Source organism: Paroedura picta, chromosome 6 (genome assembly GCF_049243985.1).
Source record: "Paroedura picta isolate Pp20150507F chromosome 6, Ppicta_v3.0, whole genome shotgun sequence".
Lineage (NCBI taxonomy): Eukaryota > Metazoa > Chordata > Lepidosauria > Squamata > Gekkonidae > Paroedura > Paroedura picta.
Genome location: NC_135374.1, coordinates 93,232,744 through 93,259,389, shown reverse-complemented (window position 1 = coordinate 93,259,389; position 26,646 = coordinate 93,232,744). Strand labels below are relative to the sequence as shown.

At 44.9% G+C, this 26,646-nt stretch overlaps 2 long non-coding RNA genes across 3 annotated transcripts in view; one reads left to right on the top strand and one right to left on the bottom strand.

Annotated features, from left to right (window-relative positions):
- LOC143840331 (uncharacterized) overlaps positions 1 to 26,646 on the top strand; it is a 509,677-nt gene that overhangs the window by 344,366 nt on the left and 138,665 nt on the right. Inside the window, exon 1 of one of the 2 annotated variants that reach the window (XR_013232122.1) lies at positions 23,007 to 23,217. The exons of the other annotated variant lie outside the window; for it this stretch is intronic. This is a non-coding gene — a long non-coding RNA (uncharacterized LOC143840331). Of the gene's footprint in view, positions 1 to 23,006; positions 23,218 to 26,646 lie in introns of those variants that run through there. 2 annotated transcript variants of the gene reach the window in all.
- On the bottom strand, positions 1,176 to 26,044 carry LOC143840334 (uncharacterized). Its single transcript, XR_013232131.1, has 3 exons — positions 25,913 to 26,044; positions 6,308 to 6,460; positions 1,176 to 1,305 (listed from the first exon to the last, which is right to left on the bottom strand). It is a non-coding gene; the product is annotated as an uncharacterized LOC143840334 (long non-coding RNA).

Genomic DNA, 26,646 nt, shown 5'->3' with positions numbered 1-26,646 from the left:
CAAATGTCTTTAAGTTGATAAATATATCAGGTAGACCAGAATAAAAAATCTAACAGACTTTGTTCTTTGTAAATGTCTCTGAGATGATCACTGGCTTGCAAATCAATTAGTTTCATCTGAAAAAAAGTTAAAGGAACAGGATGAACAATGGTAGATGGTGCCTCTTGAGGCAGAAAGAACAGTATGGAGCTGATGGAAAATGCTCTGGGGGTGATAGCAGCAGAAAAGCAGGTTAGAAGGCTGCACAGAAAGAGATCAGGGCCCCCATGTCTAGAACGTTCTGCATTTTGGCCTTTGTGATCATGCCAGACGAAACACAGCCGCCACCACTAACAGAGCCGTTTCAATTGACAACATCATCATCCTACTCCTCACTGTCCTATACCATTAGCCCACAGTAAATTTCACATGTATAGCCCTCAATCAAACCCAAAGGTTAGTGGAGGCAGGGAGGTCCGTGTAAGTTCAGGGTTTGTGACGTCCCACCAACCTGCAACCCCCCACAAATCAAGCAACTTTCAATTTTCCATATGTCGGTTTTCAGCAATGTTAATTTGTATATTTTCTGTTGCAGTGTTACACATGCTCTTGCTCTACATTTTGACATATTTTGGCTGTTTAATTATTAAAGGTTTCTGAGTGCAAACCAAGACATCTGGGACAGAGGTAATGCTCCTGGTATTGCGCTGCTCTCATCCTCTGCTAATAAGATCCTCAACAAAATTGCTGAAGTGGGGAGAGGGTGTCTTTTTTCAGTACTCCTTAATTTTTTTTGGGGGGGGGGTTCTTTAAGCTCTCTGTCAGAATTATTTGTGGTATTGAGGGGACTGCATGAGCCCTTTCCCCTGATGCTAAAATATATCTTGTAATGGGTTTTTTTGAATGCCCCTTTTCTTCCTTTTGATGCAGCATTACACTTTATTTTCTTGTCTCACGTTTTCTTTGCTCTTGTTAGCCAATGGCAACATTAACATCAGAGTAGACAGAACAAGTCCAAGATTTACTCAATAATATTTCTGAAGCAGAGCAGGTGCAGCTGAGGGGGGAAAAAAGGGAACAGCAATTTTTTTTTGAAGAAGTCAGATGGCATTGTGTAGCAAACAGAAGGCAAAGGACTGGTTTCAAAGCAGAAAATCAGGTTCTTTTATTGATGCAGAATACATTAATTTATGATGCAAGGTTCGAAATGACTGGTTATAGAAATGTATCCATCTGATTGTGGTTTAATTTTCCATGGGCTGCAATAACTATAGCGAAGTAACCATAAGCATCGTGAGCAGGTTTTAGTCCTTTTGGAATCGTCACCTGCAGAATTACACACGTGCAAAAAGGGAGAGAGAACATAAGGACAGCCGACAGACAGCCATACATACTGGTGTCTTCCTAGCTCAGTATCCTAGTTTCGAGGAGCTTTAATCACACTGGTTACTAACATGCTCCACTATTTCAGAAGTGCCATCCTGGACTGCAATTACTCCTTTCAACGTCCAATGAAGTCAAATGAGCTTAGTTTGGAAACTCTGAACCATGGGACAGGATGCCATGAGCATTCTACCCTCAAGCACTTGATCTATGAAATATGTTATACTAGTTGTAAAGCCCGCTGCATGTCAAAATGCAGTGGGCGCTAGCGGGAGAAAGGGAGAAAGGTTGGGGGTGTGTGGCAGAGCTGTAGAGGCATGGAGAGGCCTCCCCGCTGCTTGCCTACCCCCGCTTAAGTCACAGGGGTAGGCTTGTCTACCCCCCTAGCCTCTCCAAGGACCTAAAATGGCGGCGTCCGGCCACAGTGCCATTTTAAAGTGACAGGAAAGGCTGGGGTGGGGAGGAGGGAGGCCTCCCCCTCCCTGGCCTTCCACGTCACTGTACAATGGGGCCACAGCCAGGAGCTGGCTCCCAGCCCTGGTGGCATTTTAAAGTGACAGGGAAGGCCGGCGGGGCGGGGAGGAGGGACACACTTTGCACATCCCGATTGGGCCCTGCCTCGGACAGGCCATGCCCAGTCTCCACCTACTCAGCCCTTAGGCTGTTATTTTAACAGAGAAGCACTATTAGATAAATGTAGTAATAGGGTAAGTAGAAGAAAATCTAAACATTTTAATCCAACACGCAGATTCATCCTCAATACTATAGACCAGCCTTTTTCAGTCTTTTGACCATGGAAGAGCTCCTGAAATAATTTTTCAGACTTCGAGGAGCCCCAGAAGTGATGTCAGCTGGCCATGACCCTGCCACACCCCTTGAAGTGACATCACTACCTGCACCCTCTTCTTGCTCCCTCCCTCTGTCTTTACTACTACTATGGTGGCTCTGCCTCATATAGGCCAGAAAGAGGAGTAGGTACTGAGAAGACAGTCCAGACCCCCCCCCCCACATGACACTTCAAAGTTTCTATAGACCCCTTTCAGAACTCCCAGAGACTCTCAGGGGTCCATGGACCCCTGGTGCAGAATCCCTGCCACAGACACATCTTTCCTTGGAACCTGTAAAATTGCCAGCGCATGTACCAGTCCTTTTGCACACAGAGAGAAGACAGAGGAAACATTTTAAAACAATGAAGTTATTTTGGAAGCAGGACGTTAAACACAAAGAGGCCTTTCCATTCCACAGCTGAGGCGTGGGGGGACAAATCTCATCCTTACATATTCAAGTTTCATTCAGCAGAATGGATGGTGGCGATCTGAATGGAAAGGGTTAAAACTGTGGTGAAGACAGTAATGGCCCAATGAATATCGAAATTTTGCAAAATGACAAACGCAAACTGTTATGTCTGTGGGCATTTGGCAGCAGATGCAAATGAAGGCTTCTGCTAGCCGAGAAGCTAACCAATCTGGGGGGCCTGCTAAGGTCCAGTCAGATTGCTTTGCTTGGAGCCAATCAGGGGCTTTGCTGGGCTGTCTGAAAAGTATAAAGGTGCCTGAGTATGCCCCGTTTTTCCTTGTTCAGTGTTTGGAGTTAGATGTTGGAGTTGCTAAATAAAAAGAGCTGTTTTGGAGAATTGGAGTCTGTGTTCACTGAACCCGCAGACTTAATACAAACCCCAGAGGAGTCTGAAGTTTTGCTAGAATGCAGTTATTCATGTTAACATACAACTCTAGAGCTTCTTCATCAAAGCATGACACCTTTTGAAATGGCTGCTGAAAGTTTTACGTGGAGTTCTGAAAATTGCCAGCCTGAAAGATTTGCTTTCAAAGTCTCTTGAAATGTCCTTGGCACACAAGTCTTCAGAGGAGTCTGGGATTTACTTTCAATGTTGAATTCCACAGTTTGTGACGTCATGGAATTTGACATGGGGGGAGGGGTGCCTGAGATATTTTGTGTTGCGATAAACTGAGAGAGACTGCCAATTTTTTTTTTTTTAAGAATTCTGCTATGCATTGCTGTTTGCTTCCCATTAGTTACTAAACCCCTAAAATGTTGGCAAGTGTAGCAGTTTCTCTGCCAGCTTCCCCTCTATTGAATTAAGGAAAGGTGCCTTATAGCAATTGGTGCTCCAGATTCGGAACATGCTGCATTGGGATCAGCAAGGTGACGTGTAAGTGGAATTCTACCTGTCAATCCCATGAGCCAGTTGGCAACTACTCTCCCTATCAGGAGAAGAGATTATTGCCTCCATAGGGGAAAGCCTCCGAACCAAATATTCAGAAGAGGATTCTTTTGCCTAACAAAGAGGATACACTGGCGGAGAGCCCTCAAATTCCAGAAACTGTTCCAGAAATGTCTGAAGATTTAAATATTGGCAGACTTGAAAAGAATGAAAAAATAGTTAGCATGTGCATGCATTACTTTTGCATGATTGGGGAGGGGGGGTTGAAAAACCTGCATTAGAAAACATTTGCACTTCCTTTAGCAAGTGATGTGATATTTTAATATGCCATCAATCGTGGGGAGGGGGAAGCTTAAAGTTAAGATGCATTGGCCTTTTTGAGCTTCCTGTGAAGCACAGAGACACCAGTATAGACCTTTTCCAATAGCAGATAGGGCACAAATGAATATTTGAAAATATTTCAGGCGCCTTCAAATTCCCATTAAGACCCTGAATGAGAAAATTAACATTTGCGTTTGTCTGAAACGTGAGCGTTCAGGGCACCTCCTCGCCGTATTAATTGCAGTTGTTAACAAATGTGAAATCTTATAAATGTTTGGATGAAAACGAAGACTGGACCAGCCCCAGCCCCAGCTGTCAGCCAGAGAATAAGCATTCACAGGGAACTTTTTGCCCTTGCTGCCAGCTGCCCAAAGACTGCAGAAGGAAGGAGAAGGACACTCTGGCTTCGACCACTGGCCAAAGGTCCAAGGGCCAAAGGGACGCTGTGTCTCTTCCTCTGTTCCAGGACAAATACCAGCCAGGGCAATTCAGCTTGTGCCCAACTGCTTAGAAATATTTATCACATTCTGACATTGGCCAAATTATCTTCATTCTCTGCTGTTTATCTCCACTTTTCCCCCCTTCTGTCTTGTCTTCTCCGTTTGCACCTGTGCCTCTGGTGTGATACAAGCCACTTTGAAAGACTGTTGCAAAAAGAAGAAGAAAAGAATATGATGATAAGTAAATATTAGATACCACTGCATGTTGGTTAGCCATTTCGTACTACCATTGCATGCAAACTTCATTTGATTCTGTTGCTGGGATTCCATGTTCCTTGGACCATCATAGCCATGTGAGACATCATCTCCCCAGCAGGTAGAGTAATCCTTATCCATATATTTGTGAAACAGCCTGTGGTGTAGAATGTGTCCGGCTGTCCAAGTAGGAGCCGCAGCAATGGCTCCTGTGCCCTGCCCCCTCCCACCAACTTCGTCGCGGGGCTTGGAGAAGGCTGCTCCAAGGCCCACAGTGATGGCTCCTGTACCCTGCTTCCCCTGACTTTATCGCGGGCCTCGGAGCAGACTGCTCTGAGGCCTGTAGCAATGTCTCCTGTGCCCTGCCCCCTCCCCCCAACCCTGCTCCGAGCCCCACGCCGATGGCTGCTGCCCCCTGCCCCCTGCCCCTTACTTTGTCACAGGGCTCAGAGCAGGCTGTTCTGAGCCCCACACTGATGGCCCGGCTTACCGCCCCCCTCCCCAGTGTTCCCCCAGCTTCAGTGTGAACCTCGGAGCTACAAGGCCCAGACGGAAGGCTCTGCCACCCGGGTGCCTACCTTGCATGTCCGCGGCAGTTGAGGGAAAGCAGGGAATGTAGTGGGGTCGGGGTGTGTGTGGAGTGTGAGTGAGTCGGGTGGCACTGCGCATCTCCCAACTGGTCAGTCCGGGGCCAAGGGGCCAACACTCCCCCCCCATCCCGGACTGAGCCCACCCCCACACCCCTTAGCCTTTTATTTATACCATGAAATGTTTCATTTCTCTGCTGCTATGTGTCAAGATTTCTCCAAGCCCCTTTTGGGAACTAGGCCCTTACATATTAGAAATTTTTGCAGCAGCCATCACTGATGCATTTTGTGGGGTGATGCTAGCTTTCAGTGCAGCTCAAGGATGTCAACTGCAAAATGCAGATTAAATAATAATATTAAAGATATTAGACCCTTGTGTCTCTTTAAAAAAACATTGTAAACTGGCTAGCAGGAAGTTCATTTACTGTCACTTTAACAGTTAATTTATTTCACTGAATCAATGTAAATAACAGGATTGTGGTAACAATGAAATAATCCCAGAGCGCAAGGCCCTGCAGGGAGCATAAGGCAATAAGTGGTCCCTCAGATACAGGTTAACTCACCAGTCCAAATATCTCCTCACTGTTTCTTGAGTAGCTGTTCAGTTGTTCAAAGTGTGTTTACCCAACATACATAGAGGAGAATTAGATCACACCCACTGGTTGTGAATTCCTGGACATCTGCATGGAGCCCTACACATTGTGTTGTTCCAAATTTTGCATACAAAGTCTACATATGCATTGGCACATAGTTTTCCTCAAGACTATCTCTATGCCTCGAGACCTAATGTAGTAGCCTGTGGGTGCAATTCTATTCCTCTTTATATTTTTTGAGTGACTGAATGATTCCTTGGCCTATATCTCTAGGGCTGGAAAATACTGTGGTCTTTCCACACCATTTCTTGTGGTTCTGAATGATTATTCAAGTATGCATTTTGAGCCAGTTGTCAGCTAGGGGGTTCCATTTTGGTTGGGGTTCCACTGATAGGTTTGGTCTCAGAACCAGCTCAATAAGAAAAAAAAATGACCCTCTCTGAACCATTTTGGTTAAAGGCTCAGTTTGACAAAATGCAATGGCCAGCGTACATTTCTGGAGAGGTTACCAATCATGGTCATCATTTTTCTGGGTAGTGTATTTGTCGTGAATGCTTTAAGTCTTACCGAGATAGTTCTGTCTTGTTTACTTGGGGCTCTCGTTGCCAGCCGTGATGGCGGTGCACCATGAATTTTCAGGACTCTTTCCACTTCTATGGTTTGCAATAAGCCGTTTTTTGGAATGTGGAGCTGGATTAATAGTGCATTCATATGAGACAGCTGTGTGAAAAACAGTTTAGATATTTATTGGCAGGAAGTGGATGTTGATTCCAAGGATCTGAGCTAACATCACTTAGTTTAGATTTACCTCTGTGCTTGCAGCTGTACTTCTATGGTACCTCAAATCCCCGAGTCTCCTGAAGAACTAACGTATTTTCAAAAGCTTGCATTTAGAGTTCTCCATTCACTGGAGACAACAGATGTGTGAATGTGGGCTTCTTCCATGGCAGTATCCCTACCACTGAAATCCTTCACTTTCCCAAGAGATGTATATTGTTTAATATTGTCATAATATTGTTTAGAGCCTGTTTGGTGTAGTGGTTAGGAGTGCAGACTTCTAATCTGGCATGCCAGGTTCGATTCTGCGCTCCCCCACATGCAACCAGCTGGGTGACCTTGGGCCAGTCACAGCACTGATAAAATTGTTCTGACCGGGCAGTGATATCAGGGCTCTCTCAGCCTCACCTACCCCACAGGGTGTCTGTTGTGGGGAGAGGAATGGGAAGGTGACTGTAAGCCGCTTTGAGCCTCCTTCGGGTAGGGAAAAGCGGCATATAAGAACCAGCTCTTCTTCTTCTTCTTCTTCTTCTTAATTTTAAACAACAGCTAACAACTTTCCTTCCCCACCAAGCCCTTAAAGAATCTTGGATTATAGTACAAGTATAGCATAGTTAATGTAACTGCTGAGAATTGTACTATTAATCTTTTACTCCTGTCTGTTGACTTGGCTGACCTGAATTTCTGGGTTCGATACAGGTTCTTTGTTGCTGCTTTATAGACATAGGAAGCTGCCTTATTCCATCAAACCATTAGTCCATTGAGCTTAGCATTGTCTCACTCTGACAAAAGCTCTCTGGGATCTCAGATTGTGAAAGGTCTTTTCCAACACTTGGTACTTGAGATTCTTTATTCGAAGATGCTAAGGACTGAACTTGGCAGCTTCTTCACACACTGTGCACAGAGCCTGTATGTTCACTTTGTGCTGTAAAAAACGTAATATATGCATTTTAGAGGAATAATTTATATATAGATATAGATATATAGAGGTACCAGAGTCTCCAAAGGGAACAATAGATATTGGGCTGACCTGCCTACTGCATGATAATGAGGAACATCTGTTTCATTCACCATATGATGTTCTGGTTTTCTTCTTCCAGTTTCACACTTGTCATTGGCAGCAAATGAAGAATGTTCAAATTACCATTGTACTTTAAGTCTGCGGCAGCCCTTCTCAATTTTTTTACCATTGAGAAACACCTGAAACATTTCTCAGGGTTCAAGAAACCCCAGAATTCATATGAACATGCAGAATATGGTTGGGAAGCATAGCTGTGTACATGCCCATCTTGGACTCCTCCCCTTACCACCCCCTCCAGGCTCATCGTTGGCCATTTTGGGAAGAGGGAATGGGCTGACCTGACTATATATGGTCATATCACCCTATAAATGTTTAACAGATTTAAAAAATATATTTAAAATTAAATAACTCCCACTCATTTGGGAAACCCTTCCAGGGCCATCAAGAAACCTCAGGGTTTCACGAAACCCTGGTTGAGAAAGGCTGATCTGAGGAGATAAAGTGGGATATACAGATTTTTAATCCATATAATATATCATGCAATTCCATCTATACTTATTCTATGGAAGCATGTAATGGGACTAAAGCAAAAGTGTGGTGGGGGAATAGTTTGGTGTGTCAGAAGTTCCAGACGAGGAATATAACTTTGTAACATGCTTGTGTTCACTCTGAACACAGTCCCAGTGTAGTGACTCTTTAAACAATGGCATTCTGAACAAATTTCTTTTGTTTGCATGTCGGTAAATGTATTTAAAAACTGATCTCCCTTATTTGTAAGAACATCCAAATATTCTCTTAGACTGCACCAAATGTCTATCCAGTCCAGCCTTTATTGTTCCACCACAGTGGTCATCGAGATGCCTCATAAGGCCAATGGCTCCCACTGCTGATGTGTCCAAGCAACTTGCCAGGGTTTATAGCTGCCAAAGAAGGAGGTCCCATTCAGCCACCATTATCACATTCTTAAGCTTTGGAGTAAGCTGTACTGAATATACTGGTGACATGCAACTGCCAGTCTTTTTATCCACATCTCCAAAAGCCTTTATCTCTGCTCTAGAGCTAGTGTCTGTCAGGCATACTCAAATGGCTGAGGGATAACAAACGGATACTGAATCCAGACCAGGTGGAGATGTTGCTGATCAGCAAAGCCAGTGAACTGGCTGATATTGTATTGTTCATACTTGCTGGAATTAATTCATCCTTGGCAGGTTCAAGAATCTGGGTGTCTTCCTAGACCCAGGTCTTATAGCAGAACCATAAGGAGGTGTGGTCATTCAAAGCATTTCCTTTCAAGTCCATCTGGAATGGAGGTTAGTTCTGTGTTTAGCCTTCACTGGCCTAGCTGTGTTGATTCATACCGCAGTAATCTCAAGACATGCCATTTTGGGCTACACTTAAAAACTGTCATGACCCACTAAATGCAATCCAGAAGCTCACCAACAGAACCCACATAGCATAGTCGTAAGTGCAAAAGGATCCACTGCTAGTGAAAACAAAGGCAAAGATCATGCTTTAGAGGAAGACATAATACATTCACGATTTCTCATGGCAAGATATAAAAACTTTGCAACTGGTTCAATTATATCAGGGTTCTGGGATGTCAAAAGAAACTGAATCTTACGTTCATCCAAATGCAGTTCTCTTTTACACAGCAGTGAGTTAAGAAATGTAGCTTAGATCAAGGAAAAAAATGGACAATGGAAGAAAACATGTGTAATTGATTCTATACACACATAGCATAGTCCTGGGTATTGGATACATAAAATGAGAGTCCAGTAGCACCTTTAAGACCAACTAAGATTTATTCAGGGCATGAGCTTTGGTGTGCAAGCACCCTTCTTCAGACTATGATCTTCTTATATCAGGGAATATATAGCAAAAATCAATTCTGTTTCATCAGTAGACTGTGTCACAACCAAATACAGCCAATAATAATCCTTTGTCAAAACAGTCAATCAATCCCCTAGAATTCAGTGTACTTTACAAAGAGAAACCAAAATGCTGCTATTAGAGATCAAAGGCTATCACCTCCCCATATGTTGCTTGCTCCATACAACTGTGAGACATTGCTCCCAGGGAATTGTTGGTAACTACTCCAAGGCCAGGGAGTCAAAATTCCATTACAATGCCATCTCTTACAGTCATATTACCTTTAACCACTCCTGCGGAGCGGATAAAATAAAACAGTAAGGGCCCCGAGGGCGGGCCCTGTCCGGGATGAGGAAGGGTGTCGATTGGTCCCTTCCCCTGGACTGACAATTGGAGGGCCCAATTGGCAGGTGCAACGCACCTGCTGCCGGCAAGGGACTAATCCGCGGCTCACGATTGGTCCCTTGCCGCCGGACTGATCTCGGGAGGCGCAAAGCACCCCCCTCTGACGTCAGCCACATGCGGCCGACCGCTGCCATTTCCTGCCTCACCGCGGAGAGGCTGGCCTCGGGTGCGGGGGGGGGCGGGAAGGCGGTGAGGCGCCCCGGCCAAGACACAAGGCCCGCTAGCACCCGCTGTATTTAAAGTACAGCGGGCTTAGTTTCTAGTCACAAATAAAATACATAGTGAGGAATATGGATATATACATTGAACAAGGTTAGCATGAATAGTGAGATAAAAAGCCTTTGTCCCTATTGAGTCCTGGGTATGTCATAGTATTGAGTTTTGTAATAACTTGCATTTCTGTAATCTCCTTTTCTAGCCTGTACTTGAAGTTCCTTTGCAATACCACAGCTACTTTCAGGTCCGTTATTGAATGTCCTGGAAGGTTGAAGTGCTCACCCACAGGTTTTTCAATTTTGTGGTTTTTTATGTCAGACTTGTGCCCATTAATTCTTTGGCGTAAGGTTAAACCTGTCTGCCCTATATAGAGAACAAGGGGGCATTGTTGGCACTTGATGGCATATACTAAGGGCCATTCTGCACCGGGATCCATGTGGCAAATTGTTTGCGGAACAAAAAATCGCCATTTTAATTAGTGGAATTCGTCGTTATGCATACCTGCCTTTGTAGTGGAATCCAGTTGCGTTTCTATCGTTTCCCACAGGGTTCCGGTCTCGGCAAAAATTACTAGCCAGGAAGCGCTATTGCTGAGCTGTGTCCCGCCCCGGCCGTCAAGCAGCCAATGGGCAGCTGTTATCATGCTCCCAAACAGCCCCGAATATGCGTTGATTCGTTGCAACGGAGAGACCCATCCAACTAGCAGGTGGTGTTTGAGCTGCCGTTTCATCGTTGCCACGCTCCCCCCGAGTGAAAAAAAATCCCCCCCCCCTCACGGGCGCGATTTTCGGCCGAAAACAGTGGGGAAAATAAAGGGAAAATAAACCAGCAAACGGGCCTCTGTGTTGCTTGTGCTTGGTGACTTTAAACAGAGGGACTGCAGCCGGGGAAGCCTCACTGGGTAAACGAAGGCTTGCCGGTGCGTTGATCTCCGCTCGCTCGGAGAAAAAAAATGGCGATCGCTTCGCCGGAAGATCAGAGGAGAGAGCCAGGGAGAGGGACTTTGCAGAAACTACAACAATGGTAATACACAGAACTTTCCCGCTAGTGTTTCAGTTTGGTTGCAGGAGTGTAGCGCTTTCCAGAGGGTGAATCCACTTTTTGGGATTTCCCTGAAAACGCTACAACAAAGCGCTTTTTGCGGATCGGTTTCAGGAGTGTTGCAGATTGTCAACGACGTTGTGCATAACGGCAAAACTGTAGCGATTTCAATTAGTAACCCTTGTGCTATTTTGGACGAATGCGGAACGGCCCTAAGTTGGAAGATGAGCAGGTGTATAGCTTTTGATGGTATAGGTGATGTTGTTAGGGTCCAGTAATTGTGGCACTAGGAGTGTATATGGCTGCAAACTTGGCATCTTGGTTTGTTGCAAGGTCTAGTACCAGTGTACATGTTCACATGAGATGCTGCATTGTTGTGGGTGAAGAGTTGTTTGAGATTTGGGGGGATGTCTGTGTGAAGGAAAAGGTTTACCCCCCAGTAAAATCAGTCTTTATTAAAGGCACATTCAGGGAAAAGCATACGTAGGCAATTACAGAACCAGGGATTGTCGAAGATGGGCTACAAAGAGGGGTCTGCGACATATATAGCCTCGGACACCACCTCAAACACTGTGCAGGAAAACCTGTTCCCAGGAAAGGACCATATGATCCAAGCTAGTTTGGCTAAATAGCAGGTGTGATAACGTATCTATACAAACTTCAGGGCTTGTTTACAACTAGCGCAGGAACACCGAGATAAGGGTTTTACATACCAGGAGGAGCCTAGCTGTTGCTAGAAGGCCAAAGAGCCACCAAAAGGAACGACAGCCAAGAGGATCACACCTCCAGGCCAGGAGTCACCCAACAAGCATCCCAACTGGAAGACATTGGCATGGAACATGACACCAATCCGGAAACTTCTGTTGGTGCCAAATGCAGTGGTTCAGGTGTACTCTGGAGCAAGCCATTTTATATATTTGAAGGACCATCTTTCCCACTCTAAACTTCTAGGGTTTAACACATTTTAAAAATATATTTACAATTAATTAACTCCCTCTAATTCAGGAAAAGAGCAGTCTTGAACCAGCTGAAGTAACAGAAAAAAGCAAAATCAACTCTCCCCTCAGGAATCACTTACTTTACTTGAGTGCTAGCTTTATATATTTAAGTTATCCACATATCATATTTGCCTTATTAGATACCTTATTTTCTGTTAAATAAGCCTTACATCTGTGTCTTGCCTGTCAAATCATATATCTAAGAAACCACGATCTCTATTTACCTGATGCATAACTACAACTGTAGTCCAGGAGGTTTCCAAATAAGAGACCTTTAGGGAGTACATAGCTTACATCAGTGGTCCCCAACCTTGTTATGACCGGGGACCGGTCAATGCTTGACAATTTTACTGATGCCCGGGGGGGGGTAGTCTTTTGCCGAGGGACATCGCCGCCACCTGAGCCCCTGCTCCACTTGCTTTCCCGCCGGTGCCCCTGACTTCCTTCCACCCTCTGGGGGGCACTGCCAGCAGCAGCTGTGCAGTGCCAAGCCAAGGGGGAGCCCCGGCCATGGCGGCCGCTGGAGAGCACCAAAGGTGAGCCGGCGGCAGAGTGGCAAGGCAGCCCCCAAGGCAGCAGCCAGGGAGGAGGACGAGGAGGAGCCGCGGCCCAGTACCAACTGATCCACTGACTGATACCGGTCCTCGGATCAGGGTGTTGGGGACCACTGACTTACATGTTACCAATCTTTATTTATAACTTGTGTCCCCATTTGAATTTGATTGTAGGAGGTTGGGGTATAAAGCATCCATAGGAAAGGTCAGAACAGGGGACTGGGAAATCTTTGGAAGGCAGTTTCCTCAGAGCACCACCATAGCCACCACAGCCTTCCTCCTAGTTCTGGTATTATGGGTTTGTAATTTTATTTTTGTAAGTGTTCTAATGTTATGTGCACTGCCTTGAGGAAAAGCAGCATAAAAATGAGTCTCCAGAGATAAGGCAATTCGATACAACCTGCACCTTGTGCAATTCCACGCGGTAAACGCCTAGCCAAGATGTCAACTTAAATAATCATATGCTCAAAAAAACTCAACTCAGCTTACAAAGCTTCAGTCAAAAGGAATCATGCAGATTTTCTAAGAGATCTCCAAACGTATCCCAGCCTCTTGGCTGTTCTATGTATGCTTTTTGTAGAATTTCTTAATAGTGCAAATCTACATTAATACAACAGGCAAGCTGTTTATTTCCTTGATCATTTTTGAGGTAGTTCAAGCAGGTTTTATTTTCCAAAGCTTCAAGGCAGCCTCTCTGGCCAAAGCTCCCATGCCCAAAACACCTGCCTTCATATAGCAGTATATCAGAAAATGACACCTGCTTTCAGCCTAGTATTACAAAGGCCAGAATTTCTCCTCATTCTCTGCTCTGGGTGGAGTCAGTGGTACTATTTTTCTGGCATTTCCTAGTGACTTGTTACAGAATACTATACATCTCCCCCTCCCCATACCCCCCCCCCATTCTGCAGATGTGATATGTTCACTGCCGAGCAGTACAATGATGATGTAAAGAAAATGCATTAGATTTTAAGATCTGTATTCCAAAATTTCATAATTAGAATTGCTCTGTCGTAAAGGCTTGTTCAAGAGGACCAAACGTTTCTCCCCACCCCCACCCCATTATTATAGCAAGTCAAAACCCAGTGGCAATACTTTGTCAAATGTTAATATTTTGGACCAATGGTGTTGAAATTCTGTATCTAAAAGAAGCATGGAGTACCACACTTAGATACCTGGGGTACTCTGCAAAAATTAAGACTTTTACAAAAATTATCCCGCTTTCAAAAGGAAAGAAAATTACAAGCCTTTTGTCCTAATGACAGGGAAAGGGTTTTGCGAGCTCCTCAGCACTCCCACCCCCTAGTCCCAAATTTTGCATAGCTGTGTTGCTGAATGCAGCGCCATTATTTTTAATGATATGTCAGGAATGGCTAAAAAAGAATTGTACGCAGCAGATCGAAAGATACAGTGTCTGAATTCCATTACATTTCTAAGGCCTCAAGGGGTTAAATGGCAACTGGCTTGATAAGACAAAGCTAATTTTGTTTAATGTTCACTTTCTTCCAGAGTATCTATTTTGCTAATAGATAGAAATAGATTGCTACTCAATGCAGATTTTTTTTTAAGGAAAAAAAATGACATAATAGTATAGTGTTAAAAACCTTTCCATCAATATATTTTAGGAGGATGCTAACGACGGATTCTTAATAGTTACATTTGCTAGGCTGCAAAATACTTCACACTTCTTTCTTATTCCTGCCCCCCACCAACCCATCTTGTCCAATTATTTCTATTTTCCTGAAGTACGTAAGGTCAAATTGTTCCTTTCCTCCTTTCCTTTTAGTGGGCTTTTGTGTCTGCCTGTCTGATCTATGGCCTTTTGTAGCACTCTCGGACCATGACCTGACAGTCATTACTTTGTCTTTTATCTTCATCTTTTTTTTTATTAGACTAGTCAGACTTGATATTAGCCTTCCCAAAGATACTATCCATTACACTGTCAGCAAAGCAGAGCTGCCTTACTGGAGGCCAAGTGTCAACAGAAGGTGAGACAGAAAATCAGCCACAATCTGAAAGCTAATTACCCTGCCTAGAAGTTAATTAAATACTTGTTAGGAGCAGCAGGGTAGATCCTAATTAAACTTGTCTAATAACAGTACACTGACATACCCTGACACTGGGAATTCCTACAGGGTTTAAATAATTGTACAAAGAGCAATAATACCTGTCAAATCATGGTGTGCAGCCAGACCCTGAAGATGCACAGTGTTGTTTTTTTTTTACAGTATTTTCTGTACTAATTTGCCACATATTGCGCACTTCACATGTGTTTAATTTACACACGTTTTAATTTGGTTGCTCTGGATGCTTCCAAATGACTTCGCCTTCCCCTTACTGAAGAGGCACGAGTAAGAATCAATTCAAGCTGAACCTGTTGACAGTAATATCGGGTATAATTGGTTGTAATGATCATGATTAAATTGAATGTATTCTCCTAGTTTTGTCTTGTTGATAAAGCTCAGGCCTTTCCCTTTCAGCCTCCAAATAAGGACTGCGCAATGTATATAAAGACAAGTTTAGCTCCATTGAAAAGAAACAGAAAACTGTTGGGTAGGGAGGATTCCTGGCTGCCTAGCATGCAGAATGAATCACTGGATAGAGATGGCTCTGAAAGGACCCAAAGGCTGTTCAGAGATTCATGTGATATGTGTCACCAAACCCCTCAATGCCAAGGCATAATCTGCCCCCCCCCCAGAAAAGTCACTGGAATTAAAGTTTTGTCATACCCAGGGCATGACTGGACTCTTTTAAATGGAGATAGAATCACAGAACCATAGAGTTGGAAGGGGCCATACAGGCCATCTAGTCCAACCCCCTCCCTGCTCAACGCAGGATCAGCCCTAAGCATCCTAAAGCATCCAAGAAAAGTGTGTATCCAACCTTTGCTTGAAGACTGCCAGTGAGGGGGAGCTCACCACCTCCTTAGGCAGCCTATTCCACTGCTGAACTACTCTGACTGTGAAATTTTTTTCCCTGATATCTAGCCTATATCGTTGTACTTATAGTTTGAACCCATTACTGCATGTCCTCTCCTCTGCAGATAGTAATATCAGTGCAGTCATAGTGACTAGTGTCGAAATAGGAGCAATGCACTCTGCTAAAAATGTAGCACAGAAGCATATTAAATGGAGTTAGAGCGGTTTCTCAGTGGAACAGGCTTCCTCGGGAGGTGGTGGGTTCTCCATCTTTGGAAATTTGTAAACAGAGGCTGGATAGCCATATGATGGAGAGGCTGATTCTGTGAAGACTCAAGGGGGTGGCAGGTCACAGTGGATGAGCAATAGGGATGTGAGTGTCCTGCATAGTGCAGGGGGTGGGACTAGATGACCCAGGAGGTTCCTACCAACTCTATGATTCTATGAAAGAATGTTCAGGCAGACTGTGAGTAGGTGGGCAGAAGGGACTGTGTTGGTGCTTGGCTCTCGTGGCCCTTTCTTGCATGCCCAGGGAAATGCCAATTGCCACTTTGGGATCGGTAAGCCAATTTCTTCCAGGCCAGACTGGCCAGGGATTCTATTGTTTTTTTTTTTGGGGGGGGGGTGATTTTTTATATTATTTTTTATTTATTGTGGGATTTATAGACCACCACTCCCAGCAATCTGGCTTGCAGTGGTTCACAAGTCATAAAAATAGTACACAATATAAAAATTATAGAACCCCATTAATAAAGCTAAACAATTCCCCAAACCAGATACAAACGGGAGTACATTATGAGGAAACCACCCCAAGAGATGGGGTACGTTGCACAAGAGGGAGAGTGGAGGTGACCTAACTATTTTCAACCACAGCCCTTGATGTCTTATATAATACTTAGTTCTGCCCTAACTACATGGTTTTGAAAACAAAATTTGAGTTCAGTGGCACCTTTAAGGCACCTTTCATGTGCATGCACGCTTCCTGAGACATGCATACAAAAACTCATGCCTTGAATAAACCTTTGTTGGTCTCAAAAATGCCATTGGGCTCAAATTTTGTTGTGCTACTTACACGGCTATCCACTTGAATCTACATGCTTTTGAGCATGTCATTATCCATATTAGCTCAAAGTGTCGTTGTTTGTAAACTAAAATATTACTCCTATACTACTTTTTGGAGAAAGATCCGATAACAAACAATGCATTTACTAGCTTGGCCTTTTTTAATGGTGGGGAGAAGGAAACTTCTGCAATAATAGAAGGCTGCCATGTGAGGGGAAGAGAAACCAAATACACAATGCAGAGGTGTTATCTTTTTTCATTTCCAGATTTTCTTTATGAGGGACTATTTTTGTTTCCAGAGTGAAAAACACCTCCGGTGACCGTTTGAAATAAACAGAGGCTTCCAGCAAACACAGCCGTGCTTCCGAGTTTCTCTGCAGCAGCAGTTTTTTTCCCCCTTCTTTCAAATAGTGACATTTGACCAGGTTCTGTTTTTCAACTGGGTTGTCACCCTGCCTCGCACGCGGGTTAATCCCCCCATTGTGCCATCTGGGCCACTGAAAAGAATGATGTCAATAACAAATATGCAATTGCTGATAAAGCTCATCTCGACTAGAACACCCCTGAGTGGCATTGTTGAACGCTGACGGGCTTTTTACTGAGGCAAAAATGCTGAATGTCAGTTTTAAGAAAGGGATGGGATTCTGGTTTGTGTTAGGCTAGGGTTTTTTTTTTTTGCAGATTTAGATAGATCTTTTGCTTTTTCCTCCTTAATTATCACGATGTGCTAGTGTTCATTAATATTATTCAGTGGTTTTAACTGAATGTTATACTGGCCACACAGATTCACGTTTATGGAGTTCTATGGGGGTGGGGGGAATTGTTAAGACATAATGACAACTTTTGGAGGGAGAAGCTAGACTTGGAAACCATCAAAACTAGCCACCATACCATTCCTTTAGACCAGGGGTAGTCAAACTGCGGCCCTCCAGATGTCCATGGACTACAATTCCCAGGAGCCCCTGCAAGCATTTGCTGGCAGGGGCTCCTGGGAATTGTAGTCCATGGACATCTGGAGGGCCGCAGTTTGACTACCCTTGCTTTAGACCTTCCCATTGAACCAAGAGGATTAATGAAAAGATGTGATCGTTTCCTGGCGGTACCACGGTAGCAATACTCAATTAACCTTGGGAGAGCAAATTGTCACGGATTAGTGTGAAATTTAAAATGCCAGATTATCTGTACAGATGACGTAACCCTGAGGAGGAAACAGATATATCTTCTGAATTTCTCCCACTGTCTTACAAGAGGAATTCCAAACATATTGAATTAGACTTAAGTTCTATTGAAACAATGGTTTCAACTGATTTCAACTGACAATTCCAGAGGAGTAGCCAGCTGCTAGCGTATTATGGCAAATCTGGCAAAGAGGACAGGCACCTCAGAGCCAAACAACATATGACAGAGCTCTCGTGGCCCTCAGGAGAATGCTGCCACCATTTAAGGTGATTTTAAAATGCTGTGAGGAAACCAGCCTGGTTGAGCCCATAGCATGGCATGCTGAGGCTACTCTTGCCCCCCCCCCCCAATGCTTTATTAACTGACAAAATGCCCCCCGTGGCTGTTTCAGCATTTGAAAAGTTGTAGGAGGAGAACAAGAGCACTCACTAGAAGGGCCTTTGCGGCAACATTTAAATGACTTTCAGATGGTAGTGGCGTCCTTGTGGTGGCCATGAGGATGAAGAAGGGTCGGATTTTATACCCCACTTTTCTCTACCAGAAGGAGTCTCAAGGCAGCTTACCATCACCTTCCCTTCCTCTCCCCAAAACAGACACCCAGTGCAGTAGGTGGGGCTGAAGGAGCGTTGATATAACTGCTCTGTGAGAACAGCACTATCAGAGATTTGAAGAGCCCAAAGTCACCCAGCTGGCTGCATGTGGAGAAGCAGGGAATCAAGCCCGACTTGCCAGATTAGAAACTGCTGCTCCACTACACCAAGCTGTCATATCAAGTCTGTCCCTGAAAAAACTATGACTATGCTTAGAGAAACACTGGTGCTACTGCATGTGCCTGTTAGATTCCATTCTGTCAGACACCCAAGTGGTCTCCCAAGGGAAAGGGCTTTCAGTGTATGAATGCACACAATGGTTATTCTTCTTTAGTGTTTGCCCCGCTCTTCCAGAGACAGATTTTTTTTTTTTTACCTTCTATGGGGTTCTCATTTTTATTAAGAGGAAAGATTGTAGATCATCATTCTCTATTTTGTGCACCTATTTGTTAATCACTTTATACAATTCTAGACTGAGAGATTTAGGAGTGAGAGGGAGTTCTAAATGATTTCACATGATTCCCCATGGAACCCCAGCTTGTTCCCCATAACAACTAACTTTAGGATCAAGAGTTTTCCAATATGCAATGAACCTACGGACAAGGTAACAGTTTCTGCAAAATGGAAATTTCTCCAGATATGCTGAAAATATTACTCTGTTTTTTTAAGTTTCTTTAAGTTAATCCCCTCCCCCCCCAAAAAAAAACACACCATTAGTCTGATGAAGGCTGAAGAGGTCCATTTCCTTCAAGAGGCACAGAATATTAAGGGAATCTGAGCCTCATTTACTGGGGAAGAGGCAAAAGGGGGGGGGGTTAATTTGGTCAAAGCCTAAAGAGATTATATTATCCCTATAGGGAAGTTTAGATTGGCATAAAATTTCTCATTCATTTATTCTCTGCTCCTAAGATTTCTCTCCCTTGATGCCTATACATTATAATAGCATCCCTCTATTAACCTATTTTTTGTGTGCTTAATCATCTGTGGTTGCAATGTTTGTTGACTGATTTCTCTTTTATAATTTCCTTTTGGTAGACTCAAGGGGGGGAAAGTATTTTAAAACAACGCAATTCATTTCAGCCAATTAAGAAAAACTACATTGAAATCATCTGCCTTGAAAAGATTGTGTCTGCCACTAAATATTTCCCCAAGTTTTGAAAAATCACATCCTTTCTAGAATATACTTGGCATCCTACTCCTGGGATTCAAAATAATGTATATTGAAAAATGCATCTCAAGTTGTTCTCTTCCTTGAACTTTCCACATGTAGGCTATCACAGGGAGGCTGCTTCTGGCTTATTATAGAGATCGTAATGAAAGGGAAAGAAGCGATCTCTAATGTAAGTACAGCCCAAATGGTTTAGGGCTTAAAGGCTAAAGTACTTTGAATTGTTCTTAATACCTTAAATTGTTCTGTAGGCCCAGCACAACCTACTGTTGCATAATGTTCTCTTAGTGACCCATCATTAGAAGGTGGCTTCTCTGCCCTATAGCAGTGGTGGTTGCCGAATAATTATCCAGGGCAGTTGCATATAGAATGAACTGAAACACTCCAGCTTTAAAGAACCATAGAGCCATTCCACGTATTATACTGTATGTACATCTAGGACTTTTTTTGTGAAGTTACTCACTGGTACGGAGTACCTTTTTTTTCAGGAGTACCAGTACCTTTTTTTTCAGGGCTCTCCCAAGTCCTGGAGGAGGAATTCATGGAAATCAACACAATCTTGTATGTAATCACTGGCACTGAGTATACCCTTAGGTGCTCCTCAGAATGCAAACCAATAATTCAAACATGTATAACATCTTGGTTATACCTCCATTGACTGCAGTTGAGTATGGATCCCTCTTGAATCTATATCTGTTGACTAAATCAGGTTGTCCTCTACACAGTTGTAGAGGACCAAGTGTCAATGCCCAAGGCTGTGACTTGAGCAGCCTTGTTGATTGAATCTCTCAAGTACTGGTTTGTGAAGCCAGGCTCTTTGAGTCATGGAGTCTATTGGTTAGTCATACCTCTTAGTTTCAAGTGCCTAGAATCGTAGAATCATAGAATTGGAAGGGACCTCCAGGGTCATCTTGTCCAACCCACTGCAGAATGCAGGAAATTCACAACTACCTGCCCACCCACAGAGACCCCAATTCCATGCCCAGGTATGTGAGCATGCTGATAGTATTACATTCCATGTTTCTAATCTGTCTGTCCTCACAGGCATTACTGCTTGAATAGCAAGATGTCAGAAGTGAGCTGTGACTCTCGCAAGCTCATTGTTGTTGTTGTTAGTTGTGAAGTCATATCTGACCCGTTGCGACCCTCTGGACAATGATCCTCCAGGCCTTCCTGTCCTCTACCTTTCCCCAGAGTCCATTTAAGTTCACACCAACAGCTTCAGCGACTCCATCCAGCCACCTCATTCTCTGTCGTCCCCTTCTTCTTTTGCCCTCAATCGCTCCCAGCATTAGGCTCTTCTCCAGGGAGTCCTTCCTTCTCATGTATTAGCCAGAGTATTTGAGTTTCATGTTCAGGATCTGGCCTCCTAAAGAGTAGTCAGGGCCCGCAAGCTCATACCTTGCCACAAATGTTGTTTTAATTTTAAGGTGCTACTGGACGCTTGCTCTTTACTCCTGCTACGGACAGGCTACCTATCTTGATCTATCTGCCTGGACAATCACCACTTTGATCAGAATTAGCTGGACCACTGGTCTAACAGAATTAGCTGGACCACTGGCCTCTGGTCACAACATGAAAGACTTCTGGCCCATTAACTGATGTCCATGTGAGCACCTATTCCATATATTATGTTTACATTTTAAATTCTTTTCAGACTTATCAAGATAATTTAAGACCCCACAGTTTCCTTAGTATGTCATTCACGGCCTGATGTTGCTGTTTATTAGTGAACATCAAAGTTACATCTTATAGCAGCCCTCACATTGCATTTTATTTTGGTTGCTTAGTCCTTCCTAATCTTCATGCTTCCTCCCCCCACATACACTCAGAGCTAATTACCATGGAAGCATAACCCATCAGAAAGTTTTCCTGAGCCAGCCATATTGAAAAGCATGGGAGCTGTATCATAATCCTGTTCTCTTTGCTGAATTTTGATCTAAGAACTTCCCAATGATTTGCACCCAGATTTTTCTGGCTCCCTACATAATGGTGTATCAAATCTGCTGCCTTCTTTACCTAGCAGAAGGGTGCCTCTGCCTGATGTTACCACTGCGCTGGTGAAAAATAAATCAGATACACAGAGAGGAGATGTGGGTGCAAAGCTTACCACCTGAAAACAGCCACCATGTAGGGGGGAAGAGCTTCCTTTAGTGGTCCAAGCACAAAGAATGCCCTCAATTAATACACTTTCCACTGCTGCTTCATTCTGAGGTTTCCTAATTAATACACAATGAAATTCACATACAAGTGCTCTGCAAAATGGGACTGCATTGTTTATGTGTCTGAAGGAGGAAGATGCTAAACTTCAGAATAGGTTTCCTAGTAAGTAGCCGGTCAGGGGGATCTATTAATGAAGGTGAAGCATGCTTGCACCATTGTGTGTTAAAAGCTACAAAAACATAGAATAATAAGAAAAGAGGAACCAGGATAAAGAATACAATATTTATGGGGGAAAATCCTCTTCCTGGATCTGAGCTTTGAAATGGTTTGATGCCCATGATTGGCAAGGATAGGATGGGGTTGATACAAAGAGCAAGAAGTTCAAAGAGCTCCTTCTGCCCAAGGGTTACTGCAAATATCAAACTCAGGAATGAAGGAGATGCTTCAGACATGTGCAAGAGAATAATTTTTTTTCCAAGATTGTAAACAAGGAGTTAGTTTCTAGCATAATCACTGACCAGACAGTTGATCCAGGGCTAGTCACCCAGTGTGGATGGTTGGGGTTAACCCTCCGTAAACCACGGGGGAAGCTGAATTTTTGACCAAATAGTGCAAAATGAAGCCAATGGCCCGTGAATGTCGATCAGTCCCCAAGCCCATTCCTCTGACATCCAGTTCACTACATTACTGCAAGAATAAGCTGGTGTCTGCAACCAAGGATTTCACCTAACTTTTAGCAACTGGAAATTATCTTGTTGAGGCAGGTCGTTTGTTTCCTTTTTAAAATATTTTTATGAAACATCTCGGCGTGCAAAAACCTCAAACCTTTTGTCGAGTGAACTTTTGTTTAAGAGGCTGGTTTCCCCTGATTCTGAAGTTGGTGGGGGCAAAAGCATTATATTTTACCTCCACAATACTTTTGGAATGGCTGAATAAAGTGCAGCCTCATTGCCCATATGCCATTCAGCTTCTGTCTGTCTTTTTGTTTACACTGGGAACACAATGGAAACCATAGTCCTTCCAATGCATCATTTATAAGTGTATTCTACCTCTGAATGTACAGACAGAACCGGCTGTGTGAATGAGCTCTGTGAATATTGCCAAGACACTGTGCTTTGTTCAGCATTATTCTTCACAATAGATACCACACTTTGGAAGTAATTTTTAAAAGGGAATCAAAATAGTGGTACTTTTAGCCTTTGTTTCTTTTATACCACACTGCATTCTCTGTCTCTCATTCAGCTGCTTCTATTATACTGACAAATTAAATAAACCACTCCATTGCTAAAGAGGCTTGGGCAGGCTGGGCTTGGTACCACTACTGCACTGGAGAAGTTGCACTAAACATTTACGCTGGGGGGCTTTTTCTCAGCTTGGGGGGTGAGAGATGTTGATCGACTAACATTAGACCTTTTTTAAAAAAAATAATTAAAAGGAGTGCACCCCAAAATATTTTTTTGAGTTGATCTTCAGTCCCAAGAGGTGTGGCACCTGGAGCCTTGAAAAGCTATCTGTTCAGGTAAATGAGCTTGGATTTCCTTCTTTGATCTCTTCCTCCCCACCCCTCCTTCCTTCCCCCTTTTCCCAAGGGTGCAGGCTGCTGGAAAATCGGGGGCGGGGGGGGGGGGACTCCTGCTGCAGGGTCTCTCTGGACGAAAGATCTGGCAGGAACCGATGAGAGGGCTGCTGTAGGCACAGGCAGGGGGGCTTAAAGGAGGGGGGGGGAGGAAGAAAGTTTGCAGCTGCATCCTGAACTTCTCTTTCCCCCCTCCTACCTTCTCCTTCCTTCCTTTCTCTTTTTATTGGTTGCTAAGTTTGGTGTGGATTCGTTTCATCGTCGTAATAAGGTGACTGTAAGGGAAGAGTGTTAGAAACGGGGGAGAAAGCGAAGGCGCTTTGCCTGCCCAGGTTTTCCAAGGGATGTTTTGATGCCGAGTGGAAATGGCGAGTTTCCGCACCCCCCATGCCGCCGCTTTCGTTCTGCAATTAGGCTCGGATTCAAGCCGAAGATATTTGGGGGGTTAGGCGGGGGGGGGGGGGGTGCGTGTGGAAGCGTTGAATCCCAAATCCCCCAGATTGGGCGCGGCTGGAGGCATGCAAGGGAGCTTTTGGCCCAGGAGGGAGCGGAAGTTTGGCGGCGGTGTTGCGGGGTGCGAGTGCAAACGCGGGCGGTGCCTGCGCGCCCCTGCGGCTGACGATCCGGAGGGAACTGCGCGGCCCGGAGAGAAGGGGAGAGCGGCGCCGTCTTTCGGGGCAGGGCGCCGGGCATTCCAAGTCGAGGCCGGCCCCCTCTCGGAGCCCGGGTCACCATGCCTTGGCGGCCACGGTCGCTTCCTGCCTGCTGCTTAAGCGCGGGGGAAAAGTCTGCCCGGGGAGGCAGGGAAGCGCCGTCGAGGGGCCTTGCAAGCGGCCCAAGGGAGCGGTGGAAGCGGCACTGGGAAGCTGCTCGCCTGCAAACCAAACGAGCCTCCCAGGAAATGCGAGGCGTCTCGGAGGACGGGATGGGACGCGATGGGGAGGGGAGGGGAGGGGGTCCCGCAGCGATGCCCCCCGGCTTCTGGGTCAGAGAGCGCTGCGGGCGGAGGGGGAAATGGCGCCGAACCCGTGTCCAGAAAGCGCCCAGGGTTCCTTTTGCATTTCTAAAAGTGGGGGAAAACAGCACAGGTGACCGGGCCTTCTGTCAGCCATTCGCCCCAAGGGCGCTGCGACTGCCTTGTGTCCTTCCCGCTACGCTCCTTCTCTTCCCCCCTCTCCCCGGCTCTTCCCCAGCAGTCGCGATCGGTTCCAACTTGGCGAGGGGGAGAAAGGACCGAGAGGCGGCGGGAGGGAAAGCAGTGGAAGGTCAGGGCTACCCGCCGCCGCCTGACTTCCCCACGAAAGCGGTTTTTATTCCTCGGGTTGCCATGTCGAGTCTCATTTGGCCTGCATTATGCTGGAGGGGCTGGGCCTGCTCCTGACAGGAGCGGGGTTAAATGAGATTACAAGCTTGAGAGGCTGTCAGCAGCCCCTGCTGACTGGGGGTGTTAAATCGTGATTTAATGGTCAGATTTATCTGCCGAGTATCAGAAGGCAATCTGTTGTTTTCAGCAACTTAATTGGCACAGGGGGTTTTGTGAGACCCTTTTTTCCCCCCTTCCCCAGGTTAGGTGGTGGAGTTGGCCGGGTCTGGCGGCCGAATTATTAGGAGCCTTGAATTGCACAACTGGGAGGTTGTGTGTGTTTAGCGGGGGAAGGCCTTGGGCAGGACTGAGAGAACAGCTGGGCAGAGACTGTACAGATCTCTGTACTAAGCCCCCTGGGATCAAATTAAGCAGTGCCACCTCCCATGTTGTAAGTCACGGTGATTTGTGTTTTGTTATTTGAAGGCCAACCATAAATAATCATCGTTGCTGGTGGTTAAAAGAGAGGGGAAACTGGTGTGGCCCACCTATGGCACAGCGCATTGGTAGAGAAAGCCCATAGGATTCTTCACCATTTAAAGCACATCACATGTCTTCCTCGTAGGGCAAATAGCAACAGGAGTGGGGGAATTGTGAGGGGGGAGGGTTAACCCTCCACTCTCCAGCACCTCTGCTCTGATCAATAGATGCAGCTTGGTGTAGTGATTAAGAGTGGCAGCTTCTAATCTGGAGAGCCAGGTTTGATTCCCCACTCGGCTGCATGCAGCCAGCTGGGTGACTTTGGCCTAATCACAATCCTTTTAACACTGCTGTCACAGCAGTTCTGTCGGAGCTCGCTCAGCCTGATCTAGCTCATAGGGAGAGGAAGGAGAGGCGATTCTAAGCCACTTTGAGACCCCTTCCAGTAGTGAAAAGTGTATAAAACTGACTCTTCTTCAATACTGGAGCCCCCTGTAGAAGCTTGAATTAAAAAAATAAATAACACTCTGGGGATCTGCTGGTGGACCTCCTGCTTCTTAGGCCTGAGTATACATTGCACACAAAAGCATGTACAGAAATCTCATTGGATGATTTTTTTAATGAATAGCTTCATTACGAAGGTATAATAATGAACACAGGAGCAGCAAAGAACAAGGGATTTCTTACCCTTCCACACAAGTTATTTTGCGATTCCAGATTGCCTCCCAGTTGTACACACACACACACACAGCCTGATCTATGTCTACCCTTTCAAACATGTGACTGCAACCCTTGCAGCGTGGAAAAAACAGGACAAAGTTTGAGCCAGTGGCTCCTTTACACCAAAGCTCATACCTTTGTTGGTCTAAAAGATGCCGCTGGATTCAAACTTAGTTTTGTACCTTCAGTCCAACCTGGCTACCCCCATGAAAAGAGTTTGCAGGGGGGAATTTTGAGTAAGAAAAGGGTTCAGCAGCTTCTCTCCCATCGCTAAAAGTAGTTCTGATGCAAAGTGGTTTATCTTTACAGAAAGTGTTGCATCATATATAAACATGGGACAAGGCTATCCATAGCATGCCTGTTTTGGGTGTGTGATGTGTTAACAAGTCACAGCCAACTTCTGGCGACCCTAGTGTTTTCAAGGCAATGGTGGTTTGCCACTGCCTACCTCTGCAGAGCCCTGGTGAGATTGGGCTGTACCATACCCTTCCACACCCCCAGCTGATTAAATGGAAAGAGGTGGGGGGACGAGTGGACTGTTCCAATCTCATATCTCCCTGGGCATTCTTCCCGCCCTCCTATCTGTTTTTTAAACAACAAAATGATCACATATCCATAAATCAAAGGATAGAGGGCAAGGAATCAATAAAGAGTCAGCATTCAGGAGCAAAATGTATGTGAAACGAGAATGCAAAAGAATCGGCAATACAAAATAAGATTAAGCTGTGTTGTGGGAGGGGGAGCACAGCATTCTTGCAATGCTGGGGCAGGAAGGAGAAGTGGATCTGGTAGCTCTGTGTACATCTCTCTCCTTCTCTGTGTGTGTGAGAGGGAGGGAGAGAATGGGGGTGCATAAGAGAGAGAAGCCG